The following is a 19,600-nucleotide window of genomic DNA, read 5'->3' on the forward strand; positions in this document are numbered from 1 at the left end:
CAAAGGTCCAGCTTAGTGTAGATCTTGGCTGCGCGCAGCCGCTCTAGCATCTCGTTGATATGGGGGAGGGGATAGCTGTTGGGGATAGTGATTTTATTCAGCTCCTGATAGGCATGAGAAGGGCAAAGTTCTCCACTTTTCTTTTGGAGCCCCAGCAGTGGATTTTGAGGGTTGAATGAATCCTCGCTGCAGATTGACATCCAGGAAGTTTCTTAGAGCAGCCAGCTCTGGCTTGGACAATGAGTATATGTGCCCAGAGGGAACTTGGGCCCCCGGGAGCAAGTCTGTGACACACTCATAGGGCCTATGGAGTGGTAACTGGTCAGCCTCCTTCTTGTCAAAAATATCCTGATAATTTTGGTGCTTCACTGGCAGGGGAGCCCCCTCAGTAGCCTAGCAGTGCCGTTTGCAATAGTCTGACTGGAACATCACAGTTCCAGTCCCCAAAATATTGTATGATCATGTTGCATCAACCTGGTCATCCCCAGCACCACTGGGAATCGGGGCAAGACAGCTAGGTAGAAGGACAGTTGCTCTACATGCCCAGGTAGCTTCACCTACAACCCAGCAGTTGCCTGGGTGACTGCTCCTGACATCAGGGACCACCCATCTATGGGTTTTCTCCAACAGGGAAGTCTCAAGCATGGTGATTGGGATGCTGTGTCGTTTAGCAAAGTCAAAGACCATAAAGTTACTGGATGCCCCCAAATCAGCCATTGGCAAACACTTGGATGCTTTGGCCTGAGGACAAGCCTAGATGGATTGGCAGGTGTAAAGCAGACTTTGGCAGGATGGATCCAACTTGAGGTCCCTGGCTTACAGTCAATCCCAGCTCATGGACCTCTACGAGAGCTGGGATTTGGAGTTTTCCTGCACCGGGGTCTTTTCCAACTTGGAGGGGCATGCCTTTGTGAGGTGTCCTACCTTCCCACAGTAGAGACACAATCCCTCTCTGCAACACTTCTCCTTCACCTCTGTCAGGCGTGGCTGCATCCCCCCATCTGCATAGGCTGCACCCCCGACTGGGTGAAGGTTCCCACTCTGGGTGAGAAGCACATGTGAGGGAGTGGTGTGGGAGGCAATACTTGGGCCACCTCAGCCTTGCATTCTAGGCGATGACCTTCAAGTCTGCTATCTATCTGCAGGCACAGCTGGATGAGCTCCGATAAGGTGTCCAGTGGCAGGGTTCATGCCAATTCATCAAAGATCTCACTGCTGAGGCCATTATGGTATTGGTACATCAAAGCGGACTCATTCCAGTTCATCTCTTGGGCCAGGATACGAAAACTGTTGGTATAAGTCCCAACAGAGTTCTTTCCCTGCCACAGGATTCCCAATTGGCAGGCCACAGTGGCCTTCCGCTGGGGGTCACAAAAGATTTCCGCCATGGCCTCAACAAAGTTACCATACTGGGCTAGCACAGGGTCATTCTGAAGCAACAGAGGTGTTGCCCACTGGGCAGCGTCCCATTCCAGGAAGCTGATGATGAAATCCACTTTCAAGCAGTCATTGAGAAAATCTGACTGTCGCGTGCAGATGTAAAGCTCACACTAAGCAATTAACATGGCAAACCTCTCCTTCTTCCCACTGTAACAGAAGGGCAGTCCCACAGGCATCTTGACAACAGGCGCAGGCACTGGCGGGGCTGGGGCAGCCCTCTGCTGAAAGGCTGACACTTGAGTCCCAAGCTGAGTCACTTGCAGGTGCAAGGTCTGATTCTCCATTTGGAGGGTCTGGGTCTCGGCTCAGAGTTTCTGGAGTTCGGCTAGCATGCTCTCGAAGGCTCTCTGATAGTCCTCCCCAGTCCTGCCGCTCGCTTCCATCTCAGTCATGGGGTCGTCAGGTGGAGGAGGTGGTGGCTGAGTCAAACTTTCCTGCCCGAACTCGAAGAACTCAGACTCAGACACGGCTGTGGTGTTTTCTTTTATTGAAGTAAGAGAAAGTTTCAATTCAGTGCGCTTCACAAATCTGCCTATGGCTTACTCAGAACTCAGCATCTCTCTAAGTCAAACTAGGCACAACTTCACTTAAGACATTGACTCAGCAACTACTCCTCCCCCTCATTTGGCTTAAGTGAGGCTGGGCAGGCACCCTACTTGTGTGTACTAACTGTCACTGCTGGGAGCGTGCACACAGGTGCAGACTCCACCTCAACTTTGCCTGTTGAATTTCCTGCTGCATTCGTCTCCTGGCACTAGGCGAAGGTGGAGCCCCTGTAGCCGTCCCACTTTTCCCTCAGAGGGAGGAGGGCTGCCTCTGGGCAACATGGGCACAGGGAGAGGGGAAGCGTCAGGCTGGGAAACAACCAGCTGGTCAGGTTGACTCTCCACAGGGGTATCTGGAGCTGCTGGGATTGAGTTGTCAAAGTCCAGAGCTGGGGCACCTTCTGAGTACAACTCCCCACTCAGCCCCTCACCAGCTCAACCATCCCACTCTAAGTCCTCCTCCTCCTCCTCTGCTTCATTCTCATTGGTCCACCCCCTCCAGCAGTGCTCACAAAACCCTCTCACCTCTCCTTCCCCCTCTCTCCTTTCCCTCTCCTCCTTCCTGTCTCCTCTCCCCTCCTCCTCCCTTCTCCCCTCCCCTCCCCTCTTCTTCCTCCTCCCCTGCCTACTCCAGCCCTCCCTCCCTCTTCTTCTATGGTCACTTTCACCTATCCTAACCATGATTGCAGAGGAGTAAATCCCACTCTACACAATAAGCATGCAAATGATCAAACTTCTCCTCCTCCCACCTGCTCCCATCCTCCTCCCTTCTGCCCTTCCTCCTCCCCTACCCCCGTCCTTCCTCCTACTCCCCTCCCCATCCCCCTGTGGTCAGTTTCGCCTATCCTAAGCAAGATTGCAGGGGAGTAAATCCCATTGAACTCAATATGCATGCAAATGATCAATCAATTCTTAGCAAACTTGCACAGGGTCCCATTTCTTACCTCCCAGATTAAAAAGCAGAGAAATTCACTAATAGGCAAAAAACCTTGCGGTTTAAGAACGTACCTATAGTCAAGAGATATTTCTATCAAACTTTAAAAAGCAGGGAAATTGGGCAGCTATAGTGAATACACCAGGGGAGCAGGAGACCTGACTTCTTCTCTGAGATATTGTACTGCCCTACTCATAGGGTTCATTGGAACACACAAGCCCACTCACCACTACAAGGTGATGATCCAGAGAGGGGAACCCTATGAACGATGCCGTCAGGAGTCATGTGCTTCCAGCAGGGTCACCCATAGCGGCAAGGTCAAGGGACAGGAACCAGACAAAGAACGATCCAAGAATGTCCTCAACAGCAGAACAGGCAGAGGATAACAATGTGTATGTTACAACAGCTGTGAAGGCAGATGAAGGCTGAAGCAGATAAAAGACTTCCAGTCGTGGTATCCATGCCATTGGATCAAAGCCTTTTTCTGGCAAGATTGTGTGTTGATCATTCATTGTGCTCTAATCTCCCCACATAAAACAAATTCACACACAGGCATCTTCTAACCAAACCAAACCAAAAGTCCCATGGCGATCAGCAAATGGTGACAAGGGCAGGACCATGAAATCTGGAAGCCCCTAGTCATGGACTGGCACATTGACTCAGTCGTCCTGGCTTAAGGACAGAGGCAGTTGAGTTGTTCGGCAGCTGTATCCACGACTGAGCAGTCCTATTCAGGATCCACTCTGCTCACCCCATATGGGGAGGAGGCTAGAAAAGGTGTCCTAAACATAGTCTGCCTCATCTCTCTCCCTGACTGGATTACCACATCCAGTGGGATCACCACTTAGTGGTCACAAAAGACAATTGAACTTTAGAAAATGGAATATATGGACATTGCTGGACAAATCAGATAGTGAATGTCCTGAACCCAAGACTGCCATCATCGCAAGAGAGTTGCGACATTTTAATATTGACATAGTAGCACTCCAAGAAATTCGAAGAGCAGGAGAAGGGCAACTGAAGAAAGAAAAAGGAGGTTATACCTTCTTCTGGAAAGGACTGCCTGAACAAGAATGACGAATACAGGCTTTGCTATTAAAAATACCCTTGTGAAGTTCTTGTCAGAAGTTCCTATGGGCATTAATGAACGACTCTCAACTTTCCAGTTAAAACGTGCAAAACCCAACAGGCAACTATTCTAAGTGCTTATGCACCAACATTACATGCATATTATTAGGAAACATTTTATAACCAGCTGGATACCATCTTATCAGAGATACCTAAGGAGGATAAAATTATCCTCTTGGGCAATTTTAATGGAAGAGTTGGGTGTGATTCCAATTTATGGCCAGAAACCATTGGGAAAGAATGGTTGGCAATAGCAACCTGAATGGAGTTCTACTTCTGACTAAATGCTCAGAGCGTAATCTTGTTATTACAAACACACTGTTTCGCCAGAAAAATAAATTTAAAACGTCATAGAAGCATCCTCAGTCAAAACACAGGCATCTCCTGGATTACATAATTATCCGTGCCAGAGATTATCATGATGTACTCCTCTCTAGGGCCATGATGAGTGCTAATGACTGCTGGACAGATCACCGATTAATTCGATCCACTAGGGTCATTAATATTGTTCCTCAATGTAGGCTCCAAGGAAGAAAACCAAGGCATAAAATGAACATCTATGCCCTTCAAGATCCTATAAAGCAAGCCTGCTTTCAAACAACTCTCAAGAAACATCTATCGATGGAACTCCCTGAAAATGTCGAGGAACACTGGATTAAACTGAAGACTTCCATTATTGCAGCATGTGAACAAACTATTGGATACCAAACTAAGAAACATCAGGATTGGTTTGATGAGAATGATAGTGAGATTGAACATATCATCGACAAGAAAAGGAAAGCCTTCCAGATATGGCAGAAAGACATTAGCTGTGCTGCTAAGAAAAAAATCTATGCCAGTGCAAAGGCTGAGGTCCAGAGAAGAACTAGAGAACTTAAGAACACGTGGTGGATAAAGAAAGCTCAGGAAATCCAGCACTTTGCAGATGCTCACGATGCACGGGTCTTTTTTAATGCCACAAAGGCCATCTATGGACCAACAAATTACGGTACAAATCCCTTATTTAGTGGACGGTACCAAACTTCTTAAGGATAAAGAGTCTATTGCACTGCGCTGGAAAGAGCATTACCACAACCTCCTTAACCATAACTCTATTGTGGCTGGTGAGGTCTTCTCGCAAATTCTACAACAAACTAGAGACGAGCTTGCAGTATCCCCTAATTTGGATTTAGTCAGTAAAGCCATCAATCAAATGAAGAACAACAAAGCTAGTGGACCTGATGGGATTCCTGCTGAAGTCTTTAAAGAAGGTGAGCCTGAACTTACACAACAACTTCATAAGCTCATCAAAAAAATCTGGATGAGGGAGGAGATCCCAGAAGACTTTAGGGACACCATAATTATCACCCTTTTTAAGAAGGGTGATAGAACAGATTGTGGGAACTATTGAGGTATGCTTCTTCTTGCTACCGCAGGTAAAATCCTTGCAAGGATCCTCACAAATCACCTCCTAAAATCGCCTCTCAGAGGATGTCCTCACCAAATCTCAAAATGGTTTCCACTCTTCCAGGGGGACAGTGGACATGATCTTCACTGCATGACAGCTTCAAGAAAAATGCCAGGAGCAAAATCGGCCTTTATATATGGCGTTTATTGATCTGACTAAGGCCTTTGATACTGTGAATCAAACCGCTCTCTGGACCATCCTTCTGAAAACTGGATGCCCTGATAAATTTGTGAATATTTTGTGAGTCCTTCATGACATGACGGCGACAATTTTGGATAACAATTGCTTTCAGAGTGATCCATTCAGAGTCGAATTAGGCGTAAAACAGGGATGTGTCATTGCTCCTACCTTATTTTCTATCTTCATTGCTATGATTCTACATCTTATTGAGGGGAAACTTCCTACCAGTGTGGAAATCATATATTGAACAGATTGAAAGCTTTTTAATCTCAGTAGGTTGAAAGCAAAAAGTAAGGTAATGTCAACCTCTGTCATAGAACTTCAATGTGCCAATGATAATGTGGTCTCCGCACATTCAGAGAAAGATCTTCAAACTATCCTAAATGTTTGCAGAAACATATGGAAAGCTTGGGCTCTCACTTAATATTAAGAAAACCCAAAGTGGTTCATCAATAGATGCGAACTAGTCCATCTGTAGCACCATCAATCCAGCTTAATGGTGTGACGCTGGAGAACGTTGATCACTTCCCCTATCTTGGCAGCCATCTCTCTGTAAAAGCTGACATCGATGCTGAAATTCAACATCGTCTGAGCTCTGCGAGTGCCGCATTCTCCCGAATGAAGCGTAGAGTGTTCGAGGATCGGGATATTCGCAGGGAGACCAAAATGCTTATTTACAAAGCCATTGTACTACCAACCTTACTGTACACCTGTGAAACGTGGACCATTTATAAACACCACTCCCAACTTCTTGAAAGATTCCACCAACGCTGCCTCTGGAAAATTCTGCAAATTACTTAGGAAGACAGATGGACTAATGTTAGTGTTTCGGAAGAAGCAAAGACCACTAGTGTTGAAACAATGATCCTCCAACATCAACTTCGCTGGATTGGCCATGTTGTTCGAATGCCTGATCACCGTCTTCCAAAGCTGCTACTTTACTCCCAACTTAAGGATGGAAAATGGAATATCGGTGGACAGCAAAAGAGGTTTAAAGATGTTCTTAAAGCGAATCTAAAAAAATGTAACATGAACATCGAGAACTGGGAAGTCTTGGCCCATGAACGTCCCAAATGGAGGTCGGCTATTATCAAAGGTGCTATGGACTTTGAAGAAGCATGAATACAGGGTGAATGGGACAAACGAGCTAAGTGGAAGGCACATCAAACAAATCCTCATTGCGACTACCTTCCATCTGGAAACCTATGTCCTCGCTGTGGGAGGATGTGTAGATCCAGGATTGGCCTCCACAGTCACTTACGGACCCACTGTTAAAGACCTTATCTTGGAAGACAATCTTACTCGGCCACAAGTGATCGCCAGTGACTGCCTTACAAATTTGTAAAAATGCAAACCACTTCCTGTGTAGCTTGGAAGATAATTCATGTTTGTTTGAAGTACCATATTGTACTATGCGCTGAAACTAATAAACTATATATATAAAAAAGAATAGACCAAAAGTGAAATAAAACACTCTTGAAAAGAAAAAGAGTCCTATAAACACATGATTAAGTGGATGGATTTGGAATAGGAGGTGGCTTTGTACCAAAGGAGAATTCCTCTCTATTGGAAAAATTCTGAACTGACCATTTGTGGACAATTGTACATCTCTGTTCTGTTGCCCAAGTAGTCCCAAGAATACAGGAATAGGGCTAAAATAGATCTGGAATCAGAGAGATAAGGAACATTGTAAGCATGCAAACAGTCTATCTACAGATAGTTCATATTAAGTCACTGCCCTGCACTGTTCTTCTAGGCACTGTTCTTTGTTCATTAATCCCAAGAGACCTGTTCCTTGCTCAACAGGACATCTAAAGGAACTTGTCTTTAAAGAAAAGGAAATGCTAATAGCTCATATAGTGGACAGCACTTCAGTTGATCGCTTAGTGACTAAAGGCTTATCTGCACAGAAGCTTGCCACAGTTCAAATGGGCCCAGTGATAACACGTGTGTGTGCACACCCGCACACACACTTGTAAAACTGACTATCTGCTTTTAGTTATTTCACTGCTGAAGTGAAAGAAGTGAAATGTCTGTTGAAGCAGTGTTGGTCTTCTTTGATGCACTGGGGTCAGAGTGCTTCTTCTACTGAACCACACTGATTTCCATCGTCAGCAGTGTCCCACAAGGGGTAGGCAGAGTTAAAAAAAAAAAAACTAGCAGGAGAACCCTTTTCTCTAACATTTAATTTTCTGTTTGCAGGGAATTGTATGGAGGAATAGTCTGTCATGAATATCCCACCTGCAGTATGAAGTGGTACCATCCAAACCAGAGCTTGGAAAAGTTACTTTTTTGAACTACAGCTCCCATCAGCCCCAGCCAGCATGGCCACTGGATTGGGCTGATGGGAGTTGTAGTTCAAAAAAGTAACTTTTCCAAGCTCTGCAATACTACCACTTAAGTGAGAACTTTCTACTTAAGTGAGAAGAACTAAAGGAAAGTGTTTGATATTCATATACCGCATATTCACATACATAAGATCTTGCTTGTGTACATTGCTGATATGGAATATCTTAATATTCCGTTGTTGTTGTTTACACATAATAAACAATCAAAAGCCATTTTTATGTTTGTCTCAAAGGGGGGGGGCTGGCATGGGGGAAAGTCAGCATCCAGTCAAATAGGGTTTTGAACTTCTCTAGTTTTGTACGTGTACAGGAGATGTGTGCTCACTGCTGACCATTCAAGGAAATTAAGGGAGGGGAGGTACAAAATTATGGAGGTGTTTTTTCTTTTTCTCAGATGTTCAGACTATATTCAGAGAACAAACAACAACTCAGTGTCGGATTGACTTGGGGATCATCAATGAAGAGAAGCTTTAGGCAGAAATGGAGAATTCTGGAGAGAAGGGAGGAGAAGGTATTCTTCTGTTACATTTAAAGTGTTTGGAGAATCACTCTTTTATTACCCTTTGCCTTCAAATTGTGCATGTGACAAGATGGTTAATAAATTGTAAGGGGTAATTGTTCTGCATTGAATATGTATCCACATACTGGTATACTGATGAAACTCCCCCAGGACAGAATAGGAGTCTCCTTGTTTGTTTGTTTGTATACCCCAAATTGCAGCACTTCTCCCTTACTTATAACTGTCTCTCAGTTCAGCCTAGAACTTGAGCAAGGGAAACCCCAAGATTCTCTGTTTTTTTAACTGGGAAGGGGCAACTACCAGCCAAAACTCTCCATGCATCATTGAGCGAGTGAGCCTGCTTTCTCCTTGATTCCCCTTTTGATTAAAGTGTGTAGTGCGAGAAAGAGCAATCTGGCAATCAAGGAGCTGAACCTTTGTTTTTCCAATATATACAGTCAAAACCTAGATTCCAATTAATAAGTTTTATTTTGATTAAGGGATAGGAATGAGGGAGAAAGGTAGGTATAACTGAAAAAGAAATAAAATACAGTGCCATGCAAAAGTAATCAGACCCCTGACCAATGCTCTCATATTACTGAATTACAAATGGTACATTGTAATTTCGTTCTGTATGATACTTTATTTTGAAACACTGAAACTCAAAATCAATTATTGTAAGGTGACATTGGTTTTATGTTGGAAAATGTTTGTAAGAAACGTAAAAAACTGAAGCATATTGCTTGCATAAGTATTCAACCCTCACACATTAATATTTGGTAGAGCAACCTTTCGCTGCAGTAACAGCTTTAAGTCTTTTGGGGTAGGTATGTACCAGCTGTGCACACAGTGTTTGCACACAGTCTTTTGGGGTAGGTATGTACCAGCTTTGCACACAGTGAATTTTGGCCCATTCTTCTTGGCAGATTCGCTCCAGGTCGTTCAGGTTGGTTGGACGTTGCTTGTGGACCACAGTTTTCAAAGAGCGCCACAGATTCTCAATGGGATTGAGATCAGGACTTTGACTGGGCCACTGTAAGACATTTACCTTTTTGTTCTTGAGCCACTCCACTGTTGCTTTGGCCCTATGCTTGGGACCATTGTCCTGCTGAAAAGGGAATTTCTTCCAAGCTTCAGTTTTTTAGTGGACTGAAGTAGGTTCTCTTGCAGTATTTCCCTGTATTTTGCTCCATCCATTCTTCCTTCAATTTTTACAAGATGCCTAGCCCCTGCTGATGAGAAGCATCCCCACAGCATGATGCTGCCACCACCATACTTCACTGTATGGATGGTGTGTCTTGAGGCATGGGCAGTGTTAGTTTTGCACCACACATAGCACTTTCAATTTTGGCCCAAAAGCTCTCACTTGGTCTCATCTGACCACAAAACCTTTCCCCACATATCAGCTGGGGCACTCTCATGCTTTCTGGCAAACTCCAGACGTGCTTTCAGGTGGTACTTTTTGAGTAAAGGCTTCTTTCTTGCCACACCCCCATATAGGCCAGTGTTATGCACAGCTCTTGATATGGTTGACCCGTGCACCATTACTCCACTCCCAGCCAATGAACTGTATAGCTCCTTCCAAGTGATTGTTGGCCTCTCTCTTGTTCAAGCACTGAGTTTTAAAGGACAGCCTTTTCTTGGCAGTGCCTGGGTGGTGTGATGCAGCTTCCACTTCCTGATTATTGATCCAACTGTGCTCACTGGGATATCCAAACACTTGGATATTATTTTGTACTCTTTTCCTAATCTGTGCATTTGTATTACATTATCTCTCACTTCTGTAGAATGCTCTTCAGTCTTCATTTTCCTTCAGATCCACAGCCTGACCAATGATCCTTCAACAGTGGGGGTTTTATCCTAACAATGTGACAAAAACTTTAATGGTTCACAGGTGGAGGCCAATGGTAAGGTAATTGTGTCCTCGATAGGGCAATTTGCTGTCTGTGTTTTTAAAATTTTATTCATTCTTTATTGCTAAGAATTATTATTAAATCGGGACTTCCGGGAAGGGTGACTTCGCTTGTGCCTGCTTTTGGGACGGGCTCCCGCCTCAAAAGAAGCTTATTCAGATATAAATCAGTCAGAACATTTTTTTTTTTGACTGATGAAATTTCTCCCGGGCAGGGAGAAACGTAGAGATCAACCTCAAAGCCTGTTTTTGTTGGGAGGACTGGATTTCATTAATTTATGAGATAAGGTCCAGCCAACAATGCCGGACGGACTTCCTAACAAGCTCTATCTGCTTAAGCGATACGTTTATCTTTTCTTTAAAGAGAGAACGGACTAACAGGCAAGCACCCTTCTTTCTATTATTTTTTTTACTTGGTTTAAATTGTTGCAGCAAAAGGAGATTTGTCAGATTGATCGGCTTTGGACAACTTCTGGGTGAGATATAGCTCTTCTCTGTTATTCACGAAATTAACAGCTTATCTCTGTTTCTGTCGCAAAAAGCTGTCCTGGAAGTGCATTCTAAAGATAATAAACAGAAGAGGGATTTCTATTCCTGATTTCTATTCCGAGGAATATTATATTGTCTGGGACTATTCTCTTTTTGGTCTATTTTATTTTGACGAATCTGCTTCTTCACGACGCCACTAACTGTTTTGATGCTGGGAACTAAATTTGTTTTGCATTCTTGAACATAGAGAGATAAGGCAGGTTGCTCTGTTTATACTGTGATGTCATCAAGCCTGGAATATTAACCCAATTGTTGCTGAAATAAGAAGTGGTTCTTCTTTATTTTTGTTTTGCTTTGTTTTCGTGGTTTTAAAAATGGCAATCAAGAAAGTGGCTGAGAATCTGGAAGTAATTATGTTTCAGAAAATAATGGATGAGATTGAGATAACGAAACAAACCCTGCGACAGGGTAGTAAGGAGCTGAAAATTGAACTGAGCAAAATGACGCAGGAGCTTAAAGAAATAGGGGATCCTGTGAGAGAGGAGAATGAGATCAGAGATGAGAAAAGAAAAAATAAAGGGAAGATACAAGCCCTGGAGATTGGAACAAATGTGGAATTGGAAAAAGATCTGGAGTTTATGGATTTTAGAAATAAAATCTACTGTTTGGAATTTAACGTTATCTCTGAAGAAATTAATGAAGATATTAGAGATAAAGTTATCAATGGCTTGGATAATCTTCTGGACTGGAATGATGTGATGGAGCTTGATATAGAGAAAATCTATGGAATTAACTGCAGCCATGTGACAATGGAAAAACTCTTAAGAGATGAGCCAGTGCATTTTGTAAAAAAGAAGAACACAGATATGACTTTACAACAGTATTTCAGCAACTTATTCAGAATGGATGGCAAGAAAATATTTGGGATAGAGGAAATTCCCATCAGACTCTTATTATATGACTATGGCTACAACAGCAAGATTATTATGGAATACTGATAATGGAAGATTGGATACTGAAATTACTGGACTTAACAGGACTATTGAAGATGGAAGATGGAACTAATAGGGATAATGGAATAATGGCTATTGAAATTATTGGACCTAACAGATTCTGATGAGATGGATTAATCGAAATGTTTATTTGGACTACGGTTATGACAATAAGATTATTATAATTATTAACGAGATGGATTAATTGACATGTTTATTTGGAGAAAAATTGATAGATATATTTCTTAAAGAATTGAAACCTCTCTTTGACTTTTTGTGGAAAGAATAAAGTAATGTTTATGAGATTTGATGATTAATTAAGATAACTACTGGAGGAAAGTGATTTTATAATATGATTTAAGAGACAGGATTGTTATATATTGTAGACCTATAACTGATTTGATATGTGACAAATGGGAAGTCAACATTTTATTTTTTTTTGTTTAATCATTTTTGTTTTGTTTTGTTTTTTGTCTTTGAATGTTTTATGATTTTGTTTTCTATGTTTTATAAAAATTTGAATAAAAATTATTGTAAAAAAAAAAAGAATTATTATTAAATCATATGGGCATACTGTATTGAGCCACAATACTGAACTCTATTATTATCGTCATTATTATTTTCCAATTGCTACCCATAAACAATAAGAAGCAGCGAGCTTGTGTGGGTGGGTACACTATTTTTAATAATTATTATTAGCCAGTCAAACCTTGTGGATACATTAGCCGGCATTCTGAGTTAAGAAATATTATTATTTCCAATTGCTAATCATAGTGAATATTAATACTACACAGTATTTTCTTTTCCCTTCTCTCACTACTGCTAGTAGCAATCTACTCCCTATATGATGCGGGTTTTTTTAAAAAAAACTTTTTTGGGAAAAAAACTTTTTAAAGGTGGCTAGCATGAAAATGCTACTTACCTGAAATCTGGTAGAGTTAACCCCTGTATAGGGTCTACCATGTCCCCAAATTTTATGTCCCTATGTGCATATTATCTCCATGGTGCTGCCAGTCTGTGCCTATCTGTGTGTATAGTTTTGCAAACTTAATTTTTTAAAACCTTCAAATTTTTCATAATCTTAAAGGAAGAAATAGGGGAAACACTGGTATATAGCATGACCAAGCACTCAGTCTCGTTTAAAAATCTTTTTTTAAAAAAAGCACACTTTAAAAGTGGCTAGCATGAAACCCACATGAACTTTGGCAGAATTCATTCCCTCTATAGGTGCTGCCATGTCACTAAATTTAATGTTCCAGTGTGAAAAACCAAAACGGTTATGTCAGTTTTCATATTAAAACATTTTAAACTTTAAATATGGCTAGCATGAAAATTGTTCAAACTATCCACCTGCAATGTGGCAAGTTTAATTCCCTACATAGCAGCTACCACGTCTGCAAATTCTGTGACTCTAGGTCAAAAAGCAAAAGAATTATGGCCATTTTGCTTTTGTCATGCAAGTCAATGGGATTTCTGGAGGATGTCATATCCAGATTGTGATCCAGATTCTGGTCTGAATTGAATTGGATCAAGTCCAAACCTGTCCAGACTGGATTGGACCTGACCTTTATTTACAAACTGGAGCCACAAACCGGATTGGGGTGGGCTCTGTGCACAGCTCTAGCAAACACAGTTAACTCTGCTGGGTGAGAATTTCGATTCAGTTTGCATTTCAAGGAGAATTTATCAAATTTGCACTTTCCGAAACGATATGAGAACTGAAACACAGCCATCCTTCAAAATTTGCATTTATTAGAATTTTGAGATGCAGTTCACCAACTAAACAATATTTATAAAAAAAATATATAAATATAAATAAAATAAATATAAATAAAAAATAAATATAAATAAAAATATATTAAAAATTATATAAAGTGTGCATAAAAATGAAAATGAGTAAAATGACATGCAAAAAGGCATGATGTGATGAGAAATGGCTTGCAAAAATGTGTACCTTTATCAAAACTGCCTACAAAAATGTGTTTATTTGGAGAAATTTGCACTAAAACGGTGGGGGATTTTCACAAGGATTTTTTTTTTAAAGTCACAGATTGCTGCAGAAATGTAGAGAACTGAATTTAACATTAGAAAAATGAGAAACTGAGAGAACCCAAATTTACAGATTTTCCTTCCCTGCTCTGGTGTTGACAAGCCCTTACACACACACTTTCTCTCATACACATATGTTCTCTCCTTCTCCTGTGTTTTGCTTTCAAGCCCAGTCAGGTCCCACTTCCTTGGGGAGACCACCTCTCTTCCCCGCTTTTCCTATCAGTCCATCCTCTAAATCTTATTCTTGCCCTAATACATTTCCCAAAGTCCCATAGAATCACCATCTAAACCTCCTCCTTAGTCTGACAACCTCTTTCTCAAGCAAGTGACTCTAGTCAGCATCAATTTCCCTTCTGATGTTACCTCAATCTCTTCATCCAAAAGCTCCCCTTTCCTAGTTTTAGTCACCATCTCCCCCACCCCATACACACCTTCCCTAACCAATTGACTCCATCCTAGAGTTTCTAAAGCATGCATGTTTTTATGCATGCTTTTAGAACTGGCAGCTTGAATGGTTACACTAATTTTAAATAGTTACATCTATTGTTAGCGTGCTGTTTATTGAAGTATATTTCAATTGAATATCTTGTAAAGAAATATACCAATTCCCTTTATTATAATAAATTCCTTGAATGATATTCAGGGCCCATACTTAACCTCAAAATCCATATTCAGTTGGTGGATTTGAGATCCATATATGTATTTTTGTGCTCAGATTTATTTTTCAAATCCAAATTTTCAGATGTCATGTGGGCTGGTTTTTTTTTGTCTGTTCGCTTTTGTGTTTTGTCACTCCTCTAAGCCCACTCCTTGATGGAGATTAGTCCCTAAATGTCCTTTGCTTTTCATGTGTTTTTCTGTACTGGCACACCCCTGGAAGAGCACAAAAACATATATCCAGTTTTTTTAACTGATGCGCATGCGCAGGTTTGTTTTTATATGGCGGAAGAGAGATCCAGAACTCAAGTAGGGAATTAAAGATAAAGGGTCAGACAGATGAGGGAGAGTCTGCGGGAATAATTTTAGGAGGAGGACTGAGAGTCTGCTCAGGAATTGGAGGAGTGGATATTTTCCATCCTGGGCTGTGGAAAATGGTAACCTGCAAAGAAAGGAAAGGATGACCAGAAAAGAAAGGTGTTTGCAGACCTGAAGCCAATTGACCCTTTGTTAAAAGGCATCAAAACATAAACAGAAAATGGATGTGCAAAACAGCAAAATTAATAGTACCCCCCCAAAGTGCAAGCAAAATAAACACCATTCCTAAGCCTTGAAAATGCACGTCATCTTATATCAAAATGTATGTTTGTATGAACATGCAAAAATGTGTGTTTGTAAATAATTGATTTTTCGATTGAGCACAAAATGTTCAAAAGCAAAAACAATAACAAAAATTTTTTTGCTCAAAAACCCTTCCGTGGGCTGTTACATAGAGCACACTACATAGTACTGAAAAGTTATTAATCACTATAAACTTTGTAGTGAAGGAAAGAGATACATTCCATGTTTTCAAGGAATAGACAATTTATTGATTGTTGGCCTAATACAGCAAAATAGCTTTTAAAAAGAAAAGTGATACTGTGTTTGACTAAATTGTTTTTGTTTGATCTCAAAATAAATGAGAAAACAATGAGCAATGCGATACAGCTACAAAAGCAAAAAGGAAGTGCCCAGGTTCAGTTCTGGAAGCATGATGAGCTGTAAGGGGGGAGGAGGATCCACCCATAATGCAAAAAAGGGGTGGGGTAAGATGTCCTCACTACAGATGTTACAGCGGTTAAAAGTCAGGATAACAATAATAATCGGTTTGTAGCAGGGTGGAGAAAACGCAAATTTAAGTATGAGAAAGTTCAAAACAGCGGGGAATGTCATATGGACACCAGCGAATTAATGGAAACACAAGGGTCTTAGATCACAGATTAAAAGGAGGTATGGATGGGCCCTAAGTGGCATTCTCTGACTCCAGAAGAACCAAAGATCTGTCTAGCTCAGCTTCTTATTTGCGTGGACAATCTGATGCCTTTGAGAAGCTCACATGCAGAGCACTAAATGTTTGCATGGGATATAGAAATGTGAAGTAAATATGGGAAAAGCTTGAAGAAGTGTATCAGAGAAAATCTAAAAATCATGTGATTTTTCTCTATAAGTTGCTGTACACAGTGAAACAGTCTAGCACTCTAGATCTAAATCAACATCTGGACAGATTTACAAGTCTGCTCCGAGAGTTAGAAAGACGTGAAAGATCATTGGACCAAGATTTACAAAAATTAATACTGTAGGCCTCCCTAAATCAACACCATTATATAACAGCTTGCATACTAGAACAGACAGATCAGAACTTGGATCAGATTATGTCACATCTGAAAGATCAGGACTATAAAGAGAGACAGCAACAAGTTCCGTCTGAAAAAGCAAATTTTACTGTGGGCAGAAATAGCAACCAAAGGCAGGATAGCGAGATGAGTTATGTCCCGAAGCCCAGCAGAGCACAGACAAAGGAAGAGTTGCGTCAAATGCAAATCTCCTAATCACCTTCAAAGAGATTGTCTTGGTAGGGTCAGAGAAGAAAGAATTGCTTTTAAACAGAAGCAAGCTGACAGAAAATCAAATAGCCAAACTAAAATGAAGCATTGCAGTTACTATGTATCTGATGGAAAAATGATTATAAAACCAGATTTTTAATTGACACTGGAGCTAGTGCCCATTTAATAAATGATAAAAATTTGTTTAAGAATTTTAGACCTCATAAACAGAATGTAATGACTGCATCAGGAGACGTGTTCTGTTCTCAAGGAATAGGCACAGTGCAGCTACTTTGCAAAACACCAGAGGGCACCAGAGAGCTTGAACCGAAAAACTGCGTGTTTGTTCCAGCATTTAATTTAATAAGTGCCACTAAAATAATGGAGCTTGAACTGCGTTTTTATGAAAATATTTGCCAAGTTTTAGATGAAGTAGTATGTTGTGCTGCAAAACAGAAAAATTGACTTTTGCATTTGGAATATTCTGAAACTAATGGGACATGCCAGCTTAGCTAGCATCAGTGCTCTAGAAAAGAAGGAAAATTTGGCTAGAGGCATTAAAATTGAACAGTGTAAGTCCACAGAAAAATGTGTATGTTGTATAAAGACAAAAAGTGTGAAACCAAAATTTCCTAAGAAAAGTGAAAGGAAAACTATAAAACCTCTAGAATGTTATCTACCTAACTTCCTTCCATTGTAAACTGATATGCTTAGGGAAGCTTATCTGCCCCTCCTTCCTTTGTCTTCTTCGACTGTCCAAGGAAAGAGGAGACATCTTTGTCTTTGCTGTCTCTCCTGAGCCATGAGGGCAATACCCAAGTCTGGGCATTGCACCTCCGACTTAGTTAGTTAGAACTAAGTATGCCTTTCCTATCTACTATGTATTTCTATAAATAAAGTAGCTTTTCTTATTTTACTAAGTCTTAAGTCTCAGTGATCTAAATGCAGGGTAAAAGCCTGCTACTTCGGTAAATACACACACTGGCACACACGCAGCTCAGACCGCTGAGGATCTCTGAATATATATTTTCCTCTTTCAACAAGCCTTTTAGGTTGAGACCTATCCCAGTCTGCATCTGTGTTAGAATTGCTTAATATGTTTTTAATAATGTTTTTAACCCTTTTTTAAAGTTGTTTTTTTAATGTTTTTAACGCTTTTTTAAAAATGTATTTTAAGATCTGTTTTTATGATGTTTTAAAGTGTTTTTAGCGCTTTGTTTGCTGCCCTGGGCTCCTGCTGGGAGGAAGGGTGGGATACAAGTTAAATAATAAATAAATAAATAAATAAATAAATGAGGGAGAGAGAGGGAGAGAGAGGGGGAGAGAGCGCATTTTGAAAGCAACAAACAGAACTTCACCCAAGCTTGCTCTGGATCCCTATAAGGATTCCATTAATCACCTAAAAGTATATGCATGTAATTGTGATTAACAAAACAGTTTTTTATCGTATTAAAACGTTTTGGCTTCCGCCTTCATCAGCTGCTAACATACAAATGCTGTTACCAAGGTGGCAGTTATAGAGCTTTGAGGATGGAATGCTCAGAGGGGCTTCATTTGCAGAAGCTAAGTGATGCTGGTACTGTCCTCCAGGTTCAGGCCATGTGGTGCCAATGTGTCCAGAGAGTATATCCAAGTTTTCCCCTTTAGTCAATGCTGCTGGATCTGTTGGCATCTCTATAGCTGTTATAGAAAAGTCCAACAGGCTGTGACCCTCAATGTTGAAATGTTTTGCAACTAGTTGTTCAACTTTTTTTGTTAAGATTGCCGATTTGTGGTTTCTGAAGCGTGTGTGTAGGTCAGTTGTGGTTTTTCCTAAGTATTGAATATGACATTCTGGTCTTTTGCATTCAGTGACATAAATTATATTGCAGGACTTGCTGGTGACATTCTGTTTGATGTAATATGTCCTGCCTGTCCTAGTGCTTGGGCTTATTTGCAGCACTGAAGATGGGTTGATCTGTGCCTCCACTTCAAAGGGCCCCACCTGCTGAGCTTCTCTCTTATGGCAAGGAGCAGTTGTTGGCAAGTAGCACATGGAAAGCCATTCTGTATCCCCCACCTGGATTTCAGGACCAGTTTGGTGATGCCGGTCAGCAACCCACTTGTAAGTGGCCTTAGCCCTATCTAGTTGTTCTTGTAGCATCTGCTGCATTGCCTGCAACTTTTGCACATATTCCACCACCATAGGAACAGCCAGAGTGGTGGTAGGATTGTGAAAGGTGTGAGGGTGGTAGCCATAACTGACAAAAAAGGAGTCTGTTGTGTAGAGGCTTACACTGAATTGTTGTAGGCAAACTTCGTGAGAGGTAAGAGGGACACCCAGTTGTCCTCCTGATAATTTGACAAAGCAGTGAAGGTACTGTTCCAGGGCGGCATGAACCTTCTCTGTCTGCCCATCCGTCTGGGGATGGTGTGCAGAAGATAGCCGTAGCTCAATTTGTAGCAGCTGCAACAGGGTGCACCAAAAAGGTCAGTGAACTGAGGTCCCCAGTCCGAGACCAGGCTGTTTGAGAGACCATGCACCCAGAAAATGTGTTTGATCACTAGTTTTAACTTGCCTATCGGTTTTAACTTGCCTATCGATTTTTATGGGTTTTAATTTGGTATGGTTTAAATTTGTATACTTGTTTTTAATGTTTTTAATTGTTGTAAACTGCTCAGAGAGCTTCGGCTATGAGGCAGTATATAAATGCAATAAATAAATAAATAAACTCGGAGGTGTGCTTTATTTTAGCAGATTTAATAGAAAGTTTCCATTCAGAGCACTTCATGAATCAGCTTTTACAGGTTACACAGAATTTAGCATCATTTCTAGGAGTAAGTAGCCACAACTACACTGCACTAAGATGTTGTCGCAGCAACTATTCACGCCCCCTCACCTTGCTTAAGTAAGGATGGGTGGACACCCTACTTGTGTGAACTGAGTGTAACTGTTGAGAGCATGTGCACACACGAGCACTCCTCAAAGGGGCCTCATTGGCAAGTTGAGTTTGCCAGCGCAACAGCATTTCTGTATGAGGTAAGGGTGGCTGCTCTTCCCCAGCAAGATCCTCCCCATCAGAGGGAGGGGGGCTGTGCCATGGTGGTGCCAAAGCGAGCGTCAGAAGGGTATGAA

At 41.3% G+C, this 19,600-nt stretch overlaps 1 protein-coding gene across 3 annotated transcripts in view; it reads left to right on the forward strand.

Annotated features, from left to right (window-relative positions):
• SELE (selectin E) overlaps window positions 1-19,600 on the forward strand; it is a 59,306-nt gene that overhangs the window by 12,926 nt on the left and 26,780 nt on the right. For 2 of the 3 annotated variants that reach the window (XM_061585484.1, XM_061585466.1), the window contains exons 2-3: window positions 8,417-8,533; window positions 9,448-9,556. The gene's annotated coding sequence lies outside the window, so the exon portion shown is untranslated. The remainder of the gene's footprint in view (window positions 1-8,416; window positions 8,534-9,447; window positions 9,557-19,600) is intronic. The other variant, XM_061585473.1, reaches the window with a different exon arrangement.

Source organism: Rhineura floridana, chromosome 1 (genome assembly GCF_030035675.1).
Source record: "Rhineura floridana isolate rRhiFlo1 chromosome 1, rRhiFlo1.hap2, whole genome shotgun sequence".
Classification (NCBI taxonomy): Eukaryota; Metazoa; Chordata; class Lepidosauria; order Squamata; family Rhineuridae; genus Rhineura; species Rhineura floridana.